Source organism: Hemiscyllium ocellatum, chromosome 29, assembly GCF_020745735.1.
Source record: "Hemiscyllium ocellatum isolate sHemOce1 chromosome 29, sHemOce1.pat.X.cur, whole genome shotgun sequence".
In the NCBI taxonomy this organism is placed as follows: domain Eukaryota; kingdom Metazoa; phylum Chordata; class Chondrichthyes; order Orectolobiformes; family Hemiscylliidae; genus Hemiscyllium; species Hemiscyllium ocellatum.
Genome location: NC_083429.1, coordinates 16,547,209 through 16,565,191, shown reverse-complemented (window position 1 = coordinate 16,565,191; position 17,983 = coordinate 16,547,209). Strand labels below are relative to the sequence as shown.

The 17,983-nt window shown below is 40.4% G+C and overlaps 1 protein-coding gene across 4 annotated transcripts in view; it reads right to left on the bottom strand.

Annotated features, from left to right (window-relative positions):
- Nucleotides 1-17,983, bottom strand: part of arhgap32b (Rho GTPase activating protein 32b) — a 574,866-nt gene that overhangs the window by 378,846 nt on the left and 178,037 nt on the right. The gene's annotated exons all lie outside the window — the stretch shown is intronic.

Below are 17,983 nucleotides of genomic sequence, written 5' to 3'. Positions count from 1 at the left end.
TGTTTTTATTAAATCTCTCTCCTCTCGCCTTAAAAATGTGCCCAGTAATCTTGAAATTCACCATCTTTGGAGAAGACTACTACCATTAACTGTATCTATACCTCTCATTATTTTGTAAACTTCTATCGGGTCACCTCTGAAACTCCTACGCTCCAGTGAATAAAGTCCCAATCTATCCAGCCTTTCTTTATAACTCAAACCTTCCATACCCAGCAACACCTTGGTAAATCTCTTCTGAACCCTCTCTAGCTTGATGATATCATTTCTATAATCTGGCGACCAGAATTGGACACAGTATTCTAGATGAGGCCTCAACTCCTGCCTCTTGCTGAAGTTTAGGTGAAAGAGAAGTGAAGTAAAATGAATATCTCATGAGGTTAATTTTGTAGCTTTCGTTGGTAAACTTAGCTAAAAGAAATTGAGGGAAACTCTAAGAAATATAGGATTGAGGCTGATTGGAAAGTATAGGTGAATTAAAGTGAGATGTTCGTATGGTGTGGCTTACCTTTGTAATTAGTTCATACACGAGCCAAAATTTAATAAGGAGTATAGGGCTCTGACCTGTCATCTGAAGACAGTATTGCATTGTCTCCTTTTCATTAAATCCAACACAGTTCCTGACCGTCAAAAAGAAATCCTAGTCGTTGTGGTTCTGCTCGCTGAGCTGGAAGTTTTTGCTGCAAACGTTTTGTTCCCTGGCTAGGGAACATCATCAGTGCTGTTGGAGCCTCGTGTGAAGCGCTGCTTTGATGTTTCTTCCGGTATTTATATTGGTTTGTTCTTGCCGCTTCCGGGTGTCAGTTTCAACTGCAGTGATTTGTATGTGGGGTCCAGGTCGATGTGTCTGTTGATGGATGTTCTTGCCGTTTCCGGGTGTCAGTTTCAGCTGTAGTGGTTTGTATATGGCAGCTGAAACTGACACCCGGAAGCGGCAAGAACAAACCAATATAAATACCGGAAGAAACATCAAAGCAGCGCTTCACACGAGGCTCCAACAGCACTGATGATGTTCCCTAGCCAGGGAACGAAACGTTTGCAGCAAAAACTTCCAGCTCGTCGAGCAGAACCACAACAACGGACACCCGAGCTACAAATCTTCAATCAGATTTTAAACAAGAGTTGGCAACTAGAGACTGGTAAATTCTCATTGCCATCAACGATGCACCATAACAGAGAAACAGATCAGGCTCAGTGAGGAATGGCAGGATCGGAGCCAAGCAAAGAAGGTTGCTTGGGGTGTGCATGTGTGGGGGAGAGACAGATAGAGTAATCAGAAGAGCAAGCAGGGATTGGTAGATCACAACAGCCCCCTCTTCCCCTACCTTGCCTTTTCCAGGTTCTGAAAGGAGACACTTGTGTGCCTATGAAGGATCCCCTAGGAATGTGCAAGAAAATAGGATTTGCTTTTTGGGTTTCCAGCCTGATAACTGCCCTGTTGCTGACAAAATGTCACCAGCAGTGGAATTAAACCCCTAAGAATGTCAATTGCTGTCTTATCCCACTTAAGACTGAGATGAGGAGGAATTCAGAAGCTGATTAAGCATTGAACTCTCTCTTCTGGAAAGTAACTGAGGTTGGATCATTGAATATATTCAAGGCTGAGTTAAGGCAGAGTTTTCACTTACAAGGGAACTGAAGGTTATCAGAGATAGGGAAGAAAACAGTTAAGTCCACAAATCAGATCCAGGTATGTTTCTATTGAATGGAAAAGCAGGATCAAGGAGTTCAACAGACTTCTCCTGCTCCAATTTCTTTTGCCCTTGTGTTTACAAGTATATCTTTTTGAGCCATTGCCATCTGTGTAATTTAACAGCAGTGTTATATTACAACAGTTAAGTTAGGTAATGAGTTCCAGAACTTTGAGCTAGCAACAATGAAGGAACAGCAACACATTTTCAAGTGAAGATGGCATGTGACTTAGAGGAGAAGTTGTGGGTGGTAATGTTTCAATGGGTCTGCTGCCTTTTTCTTCTAGGTAGTGGACAGTTGTATATCATTGTCAAAAAGCCTTGGTTAATGTGGATCAGTGGTAGAGAGTCTGAATATTCAAGGAAGGATGTAATGATAAACAATGAGAGACTTTGAATGCTTGAAAAGAACACTAAACTGGATACATTTCATCAACTTTTGACTTCTGTCTTTAAGAAGGCAGAAAGGCTTTGAGAGTCAGGCCCTGAGCTACCTAGCATCTGTCTGCCTTTGCAGAGACACTATTTGTATGATAAAAACAAAAATAGAAATTGTTAGAGAATCTCAGCAGGTCTGTTAGCATCTGTGGAGAGAAAACAGAGTTAAGGTTTCTTAAGAAAGGTCACTGGACCCAAAACGTTCACACTATTTATGTGGCTGATCCAATTAAGTTTCTGGTCAACAGTGACTCTCTCATAGACCCTGGAACACTGCTGATGGGATTCAGACAATAATGATGCTTATACATTTCTAAGGGAGGTTGTTTAATTCTTGCCTGTTGAAAATTATCATTGTTTGACATTTGTGTAGCCAAAATGTTACTTGTGATTCATTAGTCCAAGTCTGAAAGTTACACAGTTCTTGCTACACTTGGATATAAACTTCATTATCCAAACCATTGCAAATGGAAGTGAAAACTGTGCAACCATCCATGAACATCCCTACTTCATGCCTTATATTGAAGGGAAGGCCACTGCTGGATCTAGGCCATAGCCCCAGAAACTCAGACAATGATGACTGATTGCTAACAATCAATGCTAACTTCTTTTGTGCTAGGCACCAATCTAACAAGCGGAGAGCTAACTCCCCCATCATCAAAAGAGGAGGAAAATAAATGCCACACGCCATAGTGCCGTAAGGCACAGCAAGCAGCCATGAAACTACATGGCTCCAATAAATACAAATATCACATTTTAATTTCTGACATCATTCCCATTTCTCTGCAAGGCCTTTCCAGGATATTGGAAAATGGATACTGTTGGTAACTTTAAAATAATAATCATAGATGCTTTTGTTTCAAGCTGGATCTGAATGCTGTACACACCACTTTACAATCAGAATCTTCCAATAATACCAGTCGACACTCCAAAAGCACTACTGTTATTGGCACTAGCATAAGCAACCCCTAAAACCTGTACAGGATCAGCAGTTGCACTTTATCTATCTCACAATCAAAATCATGTGTACACAAACTCTATTAACTTGAAATTATCTGTGTATTAATGTAACTGATAGGCATTAAAAATGATGGATTCATATACTTATGACATTTTTAAAATTAAAGCAAATAAAGAATCATAGAAGTATTACGATGCAGGGGGCTGCCATTCGTTGTCTGCACTGGCTCATTAAATAAGCAGCAATCTTGTACTTCTCCCCCAGGTTACTGCACATTATTTTTTACCCAAATTATCACCTAATGGCTCCTTGAATGCCTCAACTCAGCTGCTGCCACTACACTTCCAGCATTCCATTCCTTAAAAACCTGAGTGAAAAAGTTTTTCCTGACTTCATCCTTGCTTCTTTTGCTTTCTTGTTCTTATTCCTTTTATGAACGAGTTTAGGAGAGTCAAGAAACGTTGCTTAAGGGGACCGTGTATTTCGAGTGTGGTAAATCCAAATGCTTTTTGGAATCCTTACGAATGAGGAAGAATGGGCTTTTAAGAACTAATTTAATTTTCAACTTTAATTTGCTGTGAATACAAATCCCAGTGGTACAACCCCTTACAAATTGAGCTAATTTGACAATTATCCAAGGTATCATCAATGCCTGTTTATAGACGGTAGGTCAAAGCACTGAATTGCTGTCAATGGTAAACCAATCCAATCTCATTAAACAAGTGCTGCTGTAATTAATAGATAATATGAAAGATAATCAGGTTTAAACAAACAGTAAAAATCAGACAGGGACCTGAAAATTATAATTAAATTCATATTTGAATATCAGGGAGAAATTATTTCAGGATGACTTAAATAAGCTTTACAAATTGGAATCAACCATTTATACAGTCACATCTAAGATGTGAACATCTTTAAAGTACTGCCTGTACTTTAGCAGTTTAAAAATAAATTTGGAATGAAGCAAAAAAACAAGCACATATAAAAACAAGAATTTGAATCACAGTATGGTTGCTTAAAAATGGACGACATCGCCACTACGAATGAAATGAAGCTTTTCATATGCGGTGTTGTTGTAAAAGGTTAATTCATCAGTTTTTAAGTAAAAGATCACAAACAGCAAAGGAAACAGCATTAATTATTAGCAATATTTGAGAAGATTTGTAGCTCTGGTTGATAATGAGTAAGCAAGTTAGCTTGCTGAGCTGGAAGGTTTGTTTTCAGACATTTTGTCACCCTGACTAGGTAACATCATCAGAGAGAGTCTCCTATGAACTGCTGATCATATGCCCCACCTCGCTATTCACAGGTCTTGGATTCATAAAGTGAATGATGTCGTTTCCAGTTTTTTTTTTCCCCCCCCAAGGGAAGGTAGATGGGCTGTAACAATCAATTTTATCAGGAGGTACTCCTGTCTTCAGGGGTTTTAGATCCTATTTTCAATCAAATCAATTCACCCTGGACACCGAACTGTCAAAATATTTAATATGGACAATCAGAACATTGACAATGCACTGAATACTAATAACAGGACTGGGTACTAACGGAACACCTGGAAACAATGTTAAGATCGGGCAGAGTTGACATAAATGCAAAGGGAAAATCATGTTTGATAAAACTCTAAGTCTTTTGAAGATGTATCAAGCAGAGATGAGCAGAGTCAGTGGATGTGGGGTGTTTGGATCTTCAGGAAGTTTTCAATAAGGTCCCACACAAGTAAGTTAAATTACAACACATAAACTTGGGGATAACACATTTGCATGGATTGGTTGAGAAAATAACAGGCATTGCATGACTCTCTAATGGCCCTTCTGTAACAAATATATTGTTTTGGATACTGCTGGAGGAGGTGACTATCCTGGGGAAAACAGTGGAAGGCAACTTCATGGCTCCATGAATGGGCCTGCTGTGAGAGGGGCAGAACAACAGTACAGCAATAGTGGTAGGGGACTAAATTGCAAGGGGATCAGACAGGCATTTTTGCAGCAACAAAAGAGATGCCAGGATTGTAATTTGCCTCTCTGGTACAGTATCAAAGATGTCAATGAACAGGTGCAGGACATTGTGAACATGGAAGGCAAACAGACAAAGATCACGGTACAAAAAAAAGAAAAAGGTATGAAAAGGGATGAGGTCCTGAAAGCAGAATTTAGGGAGCTAGGAAGTAGAGGAAAGAACAGGACCCAAAAGTTAGTCATTGCCAGATTACACCTGATGCTACATATGAATGAGTATAGAAACAAGAGGTTAACTCAAATTAATGTGTAGCTGAGGAGATAATACAGCAGGGAAGGCTTTAGATTTCTGCAAAATTGGTTCAAGGTTCAGGGGAAGAACAATTGCCAAAATCAGAAGAGACAGCAAGCAAATTGAGAAGACATAGAAATTATAGACCAGTTAAGGCACAAGATAATTTGGCAAGGTTAGATTTTTATTTAAATGCAATCACAGGATATGGGCATCAAAGAATGGGCTGGCATTAATAGCACATTCCTCATTTTCCAGAAGGAAGTTAAGAGTCAACAACATTGCTGTGAGTCTGGAGTCATATGTACGCCAGACCAGGTAGGAGTGGTAGATTTGCTTCAGTAACTCTTCCTGAGAGTAGAACACTTGATTTCCTTCCAAAACTGCTGTCAGATCTGCTGAGTCTTTCCAGCAATTTCTGCTTTTGTTTCGGATTTCCAGAATTCACAGTTCTTTTGGTTTTTATTAAGGATGGCAGGTTTCTTTCCCTAAAGGACGCTAGTGAACTAGATTGGTTTTTCCAATGGTTTCATGGTCATCATTCGACTCTTATTTCCCAATTATTATTGAATTCAAACTCCACCATCTGCCATGGGATTCAACCTCAGGTCTCCAGAATGTTATCTGGGGTCTCTAGATTAATAGCCTAGCAAAAATACTACTAGGCCACCACTTATATTTATTTTAATGCAAGGAGCACAGATTTAAGGTAAAGGACAGAAAATTCAGATGAGATGAGACAAAACCTTTTCACCCAGAGGGTGGCGGGAATTTGGAACTCACCACCTGTGTGGGTATACAGTTAAAAACCCTCACAACATGTAAGAAACATTTAGATGTGCATTTGCAATGCCAAGGTCAAGGCCAAGTCAGCCAAATGCTAGAAATGAGGTCAGAATGGTTAAATTAGATTAGATCACTTACAGTGTGGAAACAGGCCCTTCAGCCCAACAAGTCCACACCAACCCTCTGAAGCGCAAACCACCTAGACCCATTCCCCTACAATTATCCCTTCACTTAACACTACAGGCAATTTAGCATGGCCAATTCACCTAACCTGCACATTTTTGGATTGTGGGAGGAAACCGGAGCACCCGGAGGAAACCCACGCAGACACAGGGAGAATGTGCAAACTCCACAAAGACAGTTGCCTGAGGTGGGAATTGAACCCGGGTCTCTGGCACTGTGAGGCAGCAGTGCGTGGGTGTTATAAGCTAAATGTCTATTTTTCTGTGCTGCAGATCTCCATGACTGTATGAAATGGGTTATTCCCAGTTTAGTAGATGATCAGTGGAGCGTAGCCATAAAATCCTACAGCAAGGGGACAGGCCCTTTGTCACAAGCTGGTCCATGCCGACCAAATGTCCATCCACTCTCATCACACTTCCCTGCACTTGGCCAATGTCCTTCTGAATGTTTCCTACCCATATATTTGTCCAAGAGCCTTTTAAATGTTATTAACGTACCTGCCTCAATCGCTTCCACTCAACCATGTGCACACCACCCTCTGTGTAAAAAGGTTGCCCCTCAGGTTTTCTTTTATTCTTTCCCCTCTAACTTTAAACTGATGCCCTCTAGTCCTTGATTCCACAACCCTGGGAAAAAGACTGAGTGCAATCACCCTGTCCATGCTTCTCATGATCTTAGACATGATACTCTCCGATACTCTAAAGAAAAATGTCCTAGTTTGTCCAACCTCTGCCTATAACTCAGACCGTTGAGTCCTGGCAACATCATTGTAAGTTTCTTCAGCTCTCTTTCAAGTTTAATAACATCCTTGGGCCCCAGCTATTCACAATTTACATTAATCAATTAATGTGGAAATCAAATGATATTTTTCCAGGTGTTGTGATAGCACATGGTGGAAATGAGTTCTCCGAAATTAGTATTTTCGAAATGTTGAAAGATTGGCAAGTCTTGATATGCTAAGATATATGTGTTAAAATGGATAATGCAACAGAAACTCAGCAGGTCTAACAGCTTCTGTTGTGAAAGAAAGAGTTAACATTTCAAATTAAATGAACCTTCTCCAGAACTGAAGGAAGATGGAAAATGATGTCTTTTTATGCTGCTGCCAAATGCAGAGGAGAACAAATTAGAACAGGTAAGTGAGAGCACTCAAAGCAAAACACAAAGAGAAAGCTAATGATAATAAAGGAATAATGTAGATATAACATGGCTGTTATGTGAGCTGAGCTGAGAGCAAACACATACCATTAAGACCCAATCAAAATGGAGAAGTTACTGATCTCCAAGTCGAGTCCTGAAAGCTGTAAAATGTCAGAGCAGAAAATGAGGTGCCATTCCTTAAATGAGCTTTTTGCTTTGCTGGAACGCTACAGCAGGCATAGGATGACGCCCCAGAAGACCATTGAGACTGAGTCATTGAGTATATTCAAGGCAGGAATTTATTGATTTCTTGGCAATGAAGATATGTGATGGTCGAGTAGGTTCTTTGAGTGAATTGGCCAGTTACTCTTATTCCCTATGTTCCTACAGCCATTCTACTAGTCACCAGTACATTTTTCAAACAGTATTTACAGAAGAACGTTAATTATCCAAATATCAATAATCTAAATTTTGGATCATCTGAAGATGATCTCAAGGTCCTGCAAAAATGTTACATCACAGTGGTATGGTTTGGAGATGCCGGTGTTGGACTGGGGTGTACAAAGTTAAAAATCACACAACACCAGGTTATAGTCCAACAGGTTTAATCGGAAGCACACTAGCTTTCGGAGCGGCGCTCCTTCATCAGGTGGTAGTGGAGGGCTCAATCCTGACACACAGAATTTATAGCAAAAATTGACAGTGTGATGTAACTGAAATTATAGATTGAAAAATTGGTAGTCTGTTAAACCTTTCATCTGTTAGAATACAGTGATAGTTTCACTTCTTTCATGTGTAAATCACAAAACCTTTTTTTTATAAAAAAGTTACATTCTCAGGTTAACTGTTAACAATGGTGATAGCTAGACAATATGTTGAAGGTGTTGGCCCCCTGTGTTCTCTGTCTATGCCATGATGCTTAGATTGATTCTAATCTAAAAAGCGAGATAATGGAGTTTTACATAAACTCATACAGTTTTTGAGCAAAGTACAATGTAACCCTGCAAGTACACATTCACCCCACAAAATATATGCGTGCGTGTGCGTGTGTGTGGGTCTGTCTGGGTTAGCAAAAACAAAGAAACACAAGCACCTCAGGCATCAGCAAATGGATTTTTTTTTTTAAGTAAGGTTAGGTATACGGCCCTTTTCAAAAGTAAGTGATTTACAGTACTCCTGCCACTTTACCAGGCCGTTCATGAAAAAACGGCCGAGAAAATAAACGCACATGCAAGGCAGTGTTTCTGTCTTTCTATCGCAGCACTGAGTTCCTGGAAACTGACAAAGGCTCTTGCGATTATAGAAGCTGTTCGGGACCTTGTTTTATGCTGAAATTTCATATACAGCATGTGTGTGATGGTAAGGGTTTTGTCCTTCTCAGTTTAAATTGTAATTTGCAGAATTCAAAGATTAGTTTGTTTATATAGCAGACTCATTAAAATTATAGATTTATGAGATCCAAGATGGCGGCGACTCAGCAAGTCTGAGTTTACAGAGCTCTTCCCAAAACCTGGGTAAAGTGAGTTACTCACCCCCACCACACTTACCAAACCACCCAAAAACATTTTCTAACCTTAATTAGCTGCTTACTATTATATTTAAGCAGTTTAATATTAAGTGGATAATGAGTAAACCAAAGAGATCCCGCAGCTCTCAGAAAACAAAGACCCCTCCCCCACCCTCCTCTCCTCCTCCGGCTGCAGCTGATGTAAAAACAGGCCTTGGAGAGATGATTGCCAGGCTGGAATCGACACTCGTCAATTTCATCGCAGAATCCAGACAGAGATGGAACTCATTCGAAGAAAAGCTACAAAAGCACAGCCAGGCTATTGAGGAATTACAGGGCCGAGTGAAGGGGGCGGAGCTAAAGGCCACGACCTCCGAGGCTGCAGCACAAACAGCTGCAGAACAGGTGCGAGCTCTGGAGCAGAGAGTCCGGGCCTTTGAAATCTACATGGATGACCTGGATAATAGAAATCGGAGAAAGAATATCCGTCTTCTGGGCCTCCCTGAACAAGAAGGGAAAGGACAGTTAGCAGTATTTCTGGAGCGATGGCTGCCCCAGCTTTTAAACCTGGGGGCTGAAACTGACCGGGTAAGGGTGGAGTGGGCCTACCGGGTCGCAGCACGCGGATCTGGCCCAAACCAGCGCCCACGCCCGGTCCTGTTCCGGCTGCAGAGTTATGGGGAGAGGCAGATACTCCTGGATGCCTCCAGAAATCTTGGAAAGGATCCTAAAGCCATGATCCATGAAGGATCCAAGATTATGTTATTTCAGGACTTCTCCCCGGCTTTGGCACGAAGGAGGAAGGCGTTTGATGAGGTGAAGAAATGTCTAAGGAACTTAAATATTCAATACACCTTACGCTACCCAGCGACGTTATGCTTTAACCACGAAGGATCCGAGTATAATTTTAGATCACCAGAAGAGGCTAAGGAACTTTTAGACTCGTTTAAATAAATCGTAAGAGACAATTTATGTTGGCTTGCCTCTTCCACACTCCGTGGGGAGAAGTGGATACTTTACTCTACTTTCCTTTTGCTTCTGGGAGCAGGGTTGTCTTCCCTTGCTATTTTATGTTATTATACTTAACTGTAATTTGTTGGAGTTGTAATTTTATAGTTATGTGTGTTTGTACGTGGCATTGATGCTATCAGATATACTCAGGTATGGGTGGGGAGGGGTGGGGGTGGGGCGCTCACTGTTAACTCTAGCTCGGTATTATATCTAAATCCTATTAAGGAGCGCCCGGGTCAAGGGTGGGACACTGTTTGGGAGAGGATATGGTGGACCTTTAGAAAGGAAGTAAGGCCCCCTGAGAACCAGGGGGAGGATCTCCATTCAAACATGTTTTATTTTTTTTTGTTCTTATTGTTTGGAAATAGTTTCCTTTTTATTATACTGTTATGAGTGTATTAGAGAACATTTTCTCTTGTTTGAAGGATGTAAGTGACTCAACTATACACTCTGGATAATTGTGGATTAGATTAGTAGTTAACTGAGTTTCATTGTTTTTCTTTCTTCTTTAGTATCATTCCTTTGAATTTTGATGATTATATATTTAAGATCTATTTTTATATTAATGTTTGTGCTTGAAAGTTCTGTTTATTTTTGTAAATCTGTCAAAATATTAAATTTTTAATAAAAATATCTTTAAAAAAAATTATAGATTTAAACTAATTCTCCAGTAGAGCACAGCATTAGATCAGTATGGCTTTTCTTGTTTCAGGTAAAATCGATTATCTGAACGAAACAGTGCCTGTTCAGATAATCAAGGTTCCTCTGTATACAAAACAATGGGGTATAGATCATTACTTTAGGAATTTGTTGTCCACTCTTACATTTGTCATGACCAGTTGAGGAGGGTTATTTGGCTCTCCTCTTATTAACCCCCTCTTGGCTGGCAGCTACAATTTTATTTAAGACACAGCTATATCAAACAATTTGCTAAGAAGGTCAAAATGAAACAGCTAATTAGAAGGTTTTCCTAAGTAAAAGAGAAAGTTATTATCTACCAACCAAAGAAAAATAGACATCTATCACACACACAAATACAGGTAATAAGCTTAAATAGGAAATATGTATGATACAGTCAGAAAGAATAACGCTATGAATTTTAAAATCCTTAAATTCCTTGAGATGTTGGATTGTTATTGAGCCTACAGTAACAATTGTTGATTACTACCCTCAGAAGTGACAACATCATTGATATTCTCAGATTGTTAGGGAACTGGTTGTTTTTCCACTGTACCTTTCCATCAGGCACTTCTGTATTTGTGAGAAACAGGAAGAGAGATACTTCCAGCTCTCTTTGTTCAGAAATCATGCTACCATCTCCCTATTCTGTTGCTCAAAAACAGTGACTGAAATATGGTCCATTACCCTCCCACAAATAGATGCAGACAACTTTTGATGTCCAATATGTACTTAATCATACAAATTGTCGATTAAAACAGGAGGTGCAAATTTCTTGATGCTGATCAGTTACCTGGTTTCAATATTTTTAGATAAAATGGTAACTTCAGTGAAAACAATTTCACCTATTCCATACCAACCTCCTGGGCTTGCCTCAATCTGCAGTCAGGTGAACACACCACCCATTTCTGGTCAATATTTGTCCCTTTGGACTATAACCTGGTGTACAAAGTTAAAAATCACACAACATGAGATAACAACCTGGATGGTAGCAAGTGACCATAATACAACTAAATTTAATTTAGTAAAAACTGGAATAAGTCAACAGTTAGGTAAACAGACTTGAGGGCCAATTTAAGGCCATAAAGAATTGAACAAGTAAATGAAGCAGTAAAGAGGGGAAATGCAATTCAGAGCAAACGGAAGGTGTTTTATGCTTGTCTATTATGTATGAGGTGCTTGTAAGTGCAAACAATGGTTTTATGCTGACATGTGCATTTGATATGATGCACAGCATCTCTGACAATTTTGTAAACCATTCATCCCTTGATTGTGACCACAATCTGGAGTTTGAATTAATTTTCAACTTACTGATTAAGTCAAGATGTTTTAATCTATAGATGAGAAGCAACAAGGGCTCCAGCACTCATGCTAGGCACACTGTTCTGAATATATCTCTTCACCCTAGCCAACCGCACCCAAACTCTCACCAGTTTTTATTTAAAGATGCAGTACGTTATCAGAGCTTTGTTGCATCCACTTGGGATGTTCCATCCAAGATGGTGGTGGTGGAGTATGCAGCTTTCGGGCTCAGCCAGGGGCTCATCGTTTCCATCTGCTTCTCTTCTTTCTTTCTCCTTTTTAAAAATTTTTATTAGTATTTTTGTTTGGCTGTGGCAACTGTGGGCCCAGATAGGATGGCCAATAGTCGGCAGGCAGAGTGAAATGGAATGGCCTGTGGTAGCTGGGGTAGGATGGCAGGCTGGTGACCCATAGAGATTGGTCTGTCAGAGGTCTTGGGCCTGGTAGTGTGGGGAGAGTGAGATCATATGGGGAAAGCACACAGTGTGTAGAAGCTGCAGGCTGTAAAACAACTAGAACATTTATCTTCTAATTTTATTTATCTTTCCTAAGAAGAACTGCAACGTAGCACTTTTAGCTTTACTCTTTATTTCTCTACTTTTGTTCCTAATCTATTTCAGTGTGTAGGGTTTGTACCTAAGTGCTTTTTACCTAAGATGGTGCCTTGTGGCGACATTGTATATCTTTACTGTACTCCTGTACTTAATACTTGAGTAAATGTGACAATAAACTTAATTCTACCATCCCCAGTCAAACTTAGGTTTGGCAGGCACAGTTGGCTGTAATTTAGAAGTTTATTTACAGTTACAAGTTGATCATTCTGATCATCCTTTTATAACTGTGAAGAAGCAGAACAATTTCTGATGCAAGACCTGGATGGTTGAAAACACAAACATGGAAAAGTAGGAGAAGGAGTAAGCCCTTTAGTCCTTCTAGCCAGACAATATGATCTTGGCTGATTGTCCAACTTAGCACCTTCTCTCATTCTCCCCAACTCTCTGATCCCTTTAGCTCTAAGAACTTCTTGAAAACATGCAGTGTTTGAGTTCAACCATTTTTTTTGGTAGGAATTTTTGCAGGCTCACCACTCACTGGGTGAAGAAATTTTACTCATCTCAGCCTTAAGTGGCCTATCCTTACACAATCTGGTAAAACAAATAAGGTATGTTTCTGAATTCAAAGTCAGAGAAATTAAGTGCATGGGGAGAAGAGTTATTAGATTTAAGGAGTCTCGTGAATGCCAACAAAACACTGGAGTAACGAATAAAAGAGGCTGCTGCAGCAAATGGTTGAAAAAGGAACAGAGGTGAAAGATTTTAGTGAAGTTCAATTTGATAGTTTAAGGTGAATACAAGGTCAAAGGATTGGCTCAGGCTCAAAGACAATGCTAAGAATGTGACTTCAGCCGCAGATAATGGCCAGGGATCGAGTTGGTGAGAAGAGGACGAAGACTACAAGAGAGGCAAAAGGCAATTTTATAATCCTTCTAATATTTACCTAGAGGATGACACGAACATACAAAGCAGGAAGAGAAGTAAATTGTTTGGCTCTTTAACTATGCTCTTCGACTCAAAAAGATCATGGCTGATCTGTTCGTGTTTCGATTTCCACATTCCCAAGTACACTTAAGAACCCGTATTTTAAAATATTCAACTATCCTGCTTCCACCGACTTCTGAAGCAGAGTTCAGTTAGTGCTGCTATAATGCAGTAGTTCTATTCTCGTGTAATCCCATTTTATAAGAAAATCACATAATAGTTGCAGCATTTAAACTAACAGGGTCGGAATCAGGTTATAACCTATGCACGCTTTAAAACTTCATGCTTTAGAAACTGTCCCCAGTTTATCAATCATGTTATAGCAAATTTGTATTAACAAAACACGCAATCCTCAGAAAAAAAAATGCTTTCGAACACTCTGATGCTCAACCAGAGATCAATTTCCAGCCAGAACTTGAATTATTTTTGGTCCTGCTCAGTCTTTAATTCTTTTATTTGCTTCCAAAAAAGCAACATTGTACTGAACAGCTCAAGAATACATAATACTTGATTTTCAAGTTGCAAAGTTTTTTGGGGTTTTTTGTTTATAACAGCCCAATTTCCATTTCCATTTATATTTCCGAAAAAAAATGAAAACTATGTGGTGTCTTACATTAGAAAATAAACTTTTTTTTCTCTTCCATGGATACTGCTTATTGGTGACATCATACAGCACATAATCAAGAAAGCTGATGAAATGCTATCCTTGGGATGCTTTTACCAAAGAAAAAATCTTCTAGGAGAAAGTGAGGGCTGCAGATGCTGGAGATCAGAGCTGAAAATGTGTTGCTGGAAAAGCGCAGCAGGTCAGGCAGCATCCAAGGCGAAGGAGAATTGACGTTTCGGGCATGAGCCCTTCTTCAGGAATGAGGAAAGTGCATCCAGCAGGCTAAGATAAAAGGTAGGGAGGAGGGACTTGGGGGAGGGGCGTTGGAAATGCGATACATACCTTTTATCTTAGCCTGCTGGACACACTTTCCTCATTCCTGAAGAAGGGCTCATGTCCGAAACGTCGATTCTCCTTCTCCTTGGCTGCTGCCTGACCTGCTGCACTTTTCCAGCAACACATTTTCATGCTTTTACCAAAGCCAACCAATGTTCATCTACCAACAGTCCCTGTTAATGATCTTCTTTCTCCCCAGCTCAACATTATCCGTTCCTTTGTCTTTTCAACTGCTGTTAACATAGAACAAAATAGCTGGAACAGGCACAGGTCTGTGTTAGCCATGATGCTGTTCGGAACTAATCCCATCTGCCCACACAAGCTCTGTAGCCCTCTATTCTCTGCCTATTCAGGTGCTCAAATGCCTCAAACATTGTTATCGCTTTGGCTTCTACCACCACCGTTGGCAACACATGCCAGGTAACGACAACCCTAGGTTTAAAAAAAGCTTTCCTCACAAATCTCCTTTAAACTTCTCCCTCTCACCTTAAACCTACATCCTTTCATGTTTGATATTTCTAACCGGGGAAGGAGACTCCAATTGAAAACCCTATCCATGTCTCTTCTAATTTTATGCTGTAGTGAAAACAATCCAAGTTTTTCCAACTTCTCCTTAGAGCCAATACACTCCAATCAAAGTAATATCCTGAAAAACCACTTTTGTACCTCTCCACAGCCTATAGTGTGGCAATCTGAATTGCACACAATACTACCGAAGCTATAAATCAGAAATAAAAACAGAAGTTTCTGGAAAAGCTCAGCAGGTCTGACAAGTCTGCAAAGAGTTAAAAAAGAAATCACACGTCAGGTTATAGTCCAACAGGTTTATTTGGAATCACTAGCTTTTGGAGTGCTGCTCCTTCAGCAAGTAGCAGAAAGAGCAGCACTCCGAAAGCTAGTACTTCCAAATAAACTTGTTGGACTATAACCTGGTGTTGTGCTGTGGATCCACCCCAATTAACACCGACACTTCCACATCAGATCTGTAAACAGACATGAGAGGGGCAACATTTTGCATCCGGTCACCAGAAGAGGGTGCGTATGTGTGCACGTAAAGTTTTATACAGCTGTAACATGACTTGGCAACTTTTATAACTATTGGCCCCGACCAATGAAAGCAAGCATGCTGTACTGTCTCCATTACCACCCTATCCACTTGTGTCACCCCCTTCAGTGAGCTATGGGCTTGCACCCCTATATCCCTCGTGGTGCCACTGATCTGTCTGGTGCTTTCCTATGAGACCATTCCCCCATCAGTATCCAAAATGGTATTGCTATTTGAGGGAGGAATGGCCACCGTGGACTCCTGCACTGCTTCTCCCCAGTTACTAGTCTTCCTGGTGACCACCCAACTCTTTTCCATGTAATCCTTATTAGTAGTATGACCAACTAGCTAAAGATGCTATTGATGACACATGTAGCCTCATGGATGTTCCATAATGAGTCCATCCGCAGCTTCATGTGCTCCATATGGCAAATCATGAGTGAGATGAACACACTTCCCAGATACGTATGGTCAGTATGGACACTCGATATGTCCTTGATTTTCCATATATTGCAGGAGCAGCATTCCAGGATTGAGTTCTCCTACCATTCTGAACCTTATCAACTACGGACAATAATCTAGGAACCAATTATATAACCTTACCCACTAATCACCAAAATCAGATTTTTCACTCTTGCTCTCTATTCCTAACAAACTATATCTGTCCCTACAGATGTGACTCTCAGTTTCTAGACCTGGTTCCTGAGCAGCTAAAGCTACTTCACTAAGTCGAGGTATCACCTCCAGAGCTCTGCCTTTGGATTCAGCTCCATTTGCTCTGCCGTTGCTCTGAATAACCTCAGTCCTACTAAGCCTGACACTGTTCACACTGCTGTGGTACACTGCTTCAACCACTCTTAGTCTCTCTCTCTCTCCCCAAGCTCCATCTCCACCTATAGTTTATTCTTTCCCCTCCCCCACCCCATCAATAACACACCAATCTTTTCCTAGCTACAATCAGTTCTAAAGAGGTCACTGAACCCAAAATGTTGAAACCGCTTTCTCTCCATAAATGCTGCCAGAACTGCTGAGTTTCTCCAGTAGGAGTTTTGTTCCTTACACAATTCATCCCGTAACAAAAAATATTATTTCATTTATTTCTTTTTTAAGTGATGCATCATGGTTTTGATTGCTGTCAACATCCATGTGAAAGAAAAACAGGTGTTTTCCTGTTCCAATGCAAGACATTTTTTTGGGAAATATACACTGAAATGGAATTTGGACTATTACAATTGAAAAACAAGTAAAGCTTTGTAAAATATTGTTGAGCTGATCAGTACAATAAGAGGAAAAATTCAAGACTGAATGGCACAAAGAATAATTTGAAGTTCAGGAAATTTTGCCTGGCAACAGATCTCCAATTGAGCAGTAGAGTTAAAAACCAATCTGCAAGAGCTACAAATGGCAGAAAATGGAAGATGTGGGCGGCACGGTGGCACAGTGGTTAGCACTGCTGCCACACAGTGCCTGAGACCCAGGTTCAATTCCCGACTCAGGTGACTGACTGTGTGGAGTTTGCACGTTCTCCCCGTGTCAGCGTGGGTTTCCTCCGGTTTCCTCCGGTTTCCTCCTACAGTCACAAAGATGTGCGGGTCAGGTGAATTGGCCATGCTAAATTGCCCGTAGTGTTAGGTAAGGGGTAAATGTAGGGGTATGGGTGGGTTGCGCTTCGGCGGGTCAGTGTGGACTTGTTGGGCCGAAGGGCCTGTTTCCACACTGTAGGTAATCTAATCTAATCTAATCTAATATCCAGAGCATGTAGACAGTCAGCAATGCTCTACCTGCTGTCACCACCTCCAAACCATGTGGAAAAGACAAATGAAAACAAGAAAGATTTTTAAAAAATCCATACTGGAAAAGATCCAAATTAATATTATCAACCATTAGAATAATAACGGTGACTGTACCGAAGTGTACACTGTCCTGAAGAAGGGTTACACTCGAAACGTGGAATTCTACATCTCCTGATGCAGCCTGGCTTGCTATGTTCTTCCAGCATTTGCAAAATTCAAAAGCAAGCGGGAAAGCAAAGAACTTCTCATGTGAACTTTTGGTCGGTGAAATTTTATTTAGCCTGCCTACATTCTTTACCTACCTATATGTGTTGAACCATTTCGCTGTTCTACGACCTAATTCATTAAGAGAAAGAGAGAGAGAGAGGGAGAGTGTGGAGGTGTTGAACACAGCACATATGGTCCCTGATGAACATGATGCCAAATTAAACTAATCCCTTCTGCCTGTCCTTGGCCCAGATTCCTCCATTCCTTGCAAATTCATATGCTTATCTAAAAGTCTCTTAAACACCCCTATCATATTTGCTTCAACCACCAACCCTGGAAGTGCATTCCACACTTTACCACTTTGTGTAAATAAACTCTCAAAACTCTTTTGAACTTTACCCCCTCACCTTAAATGCACGCCTCTTTTTTAGACATTTCAACTCTGGGAAAAAAATTCTGACTGTCAACACTATCTCTGCATCTCATAATTTTACAGACTTCTATCAAGTTTCTCCT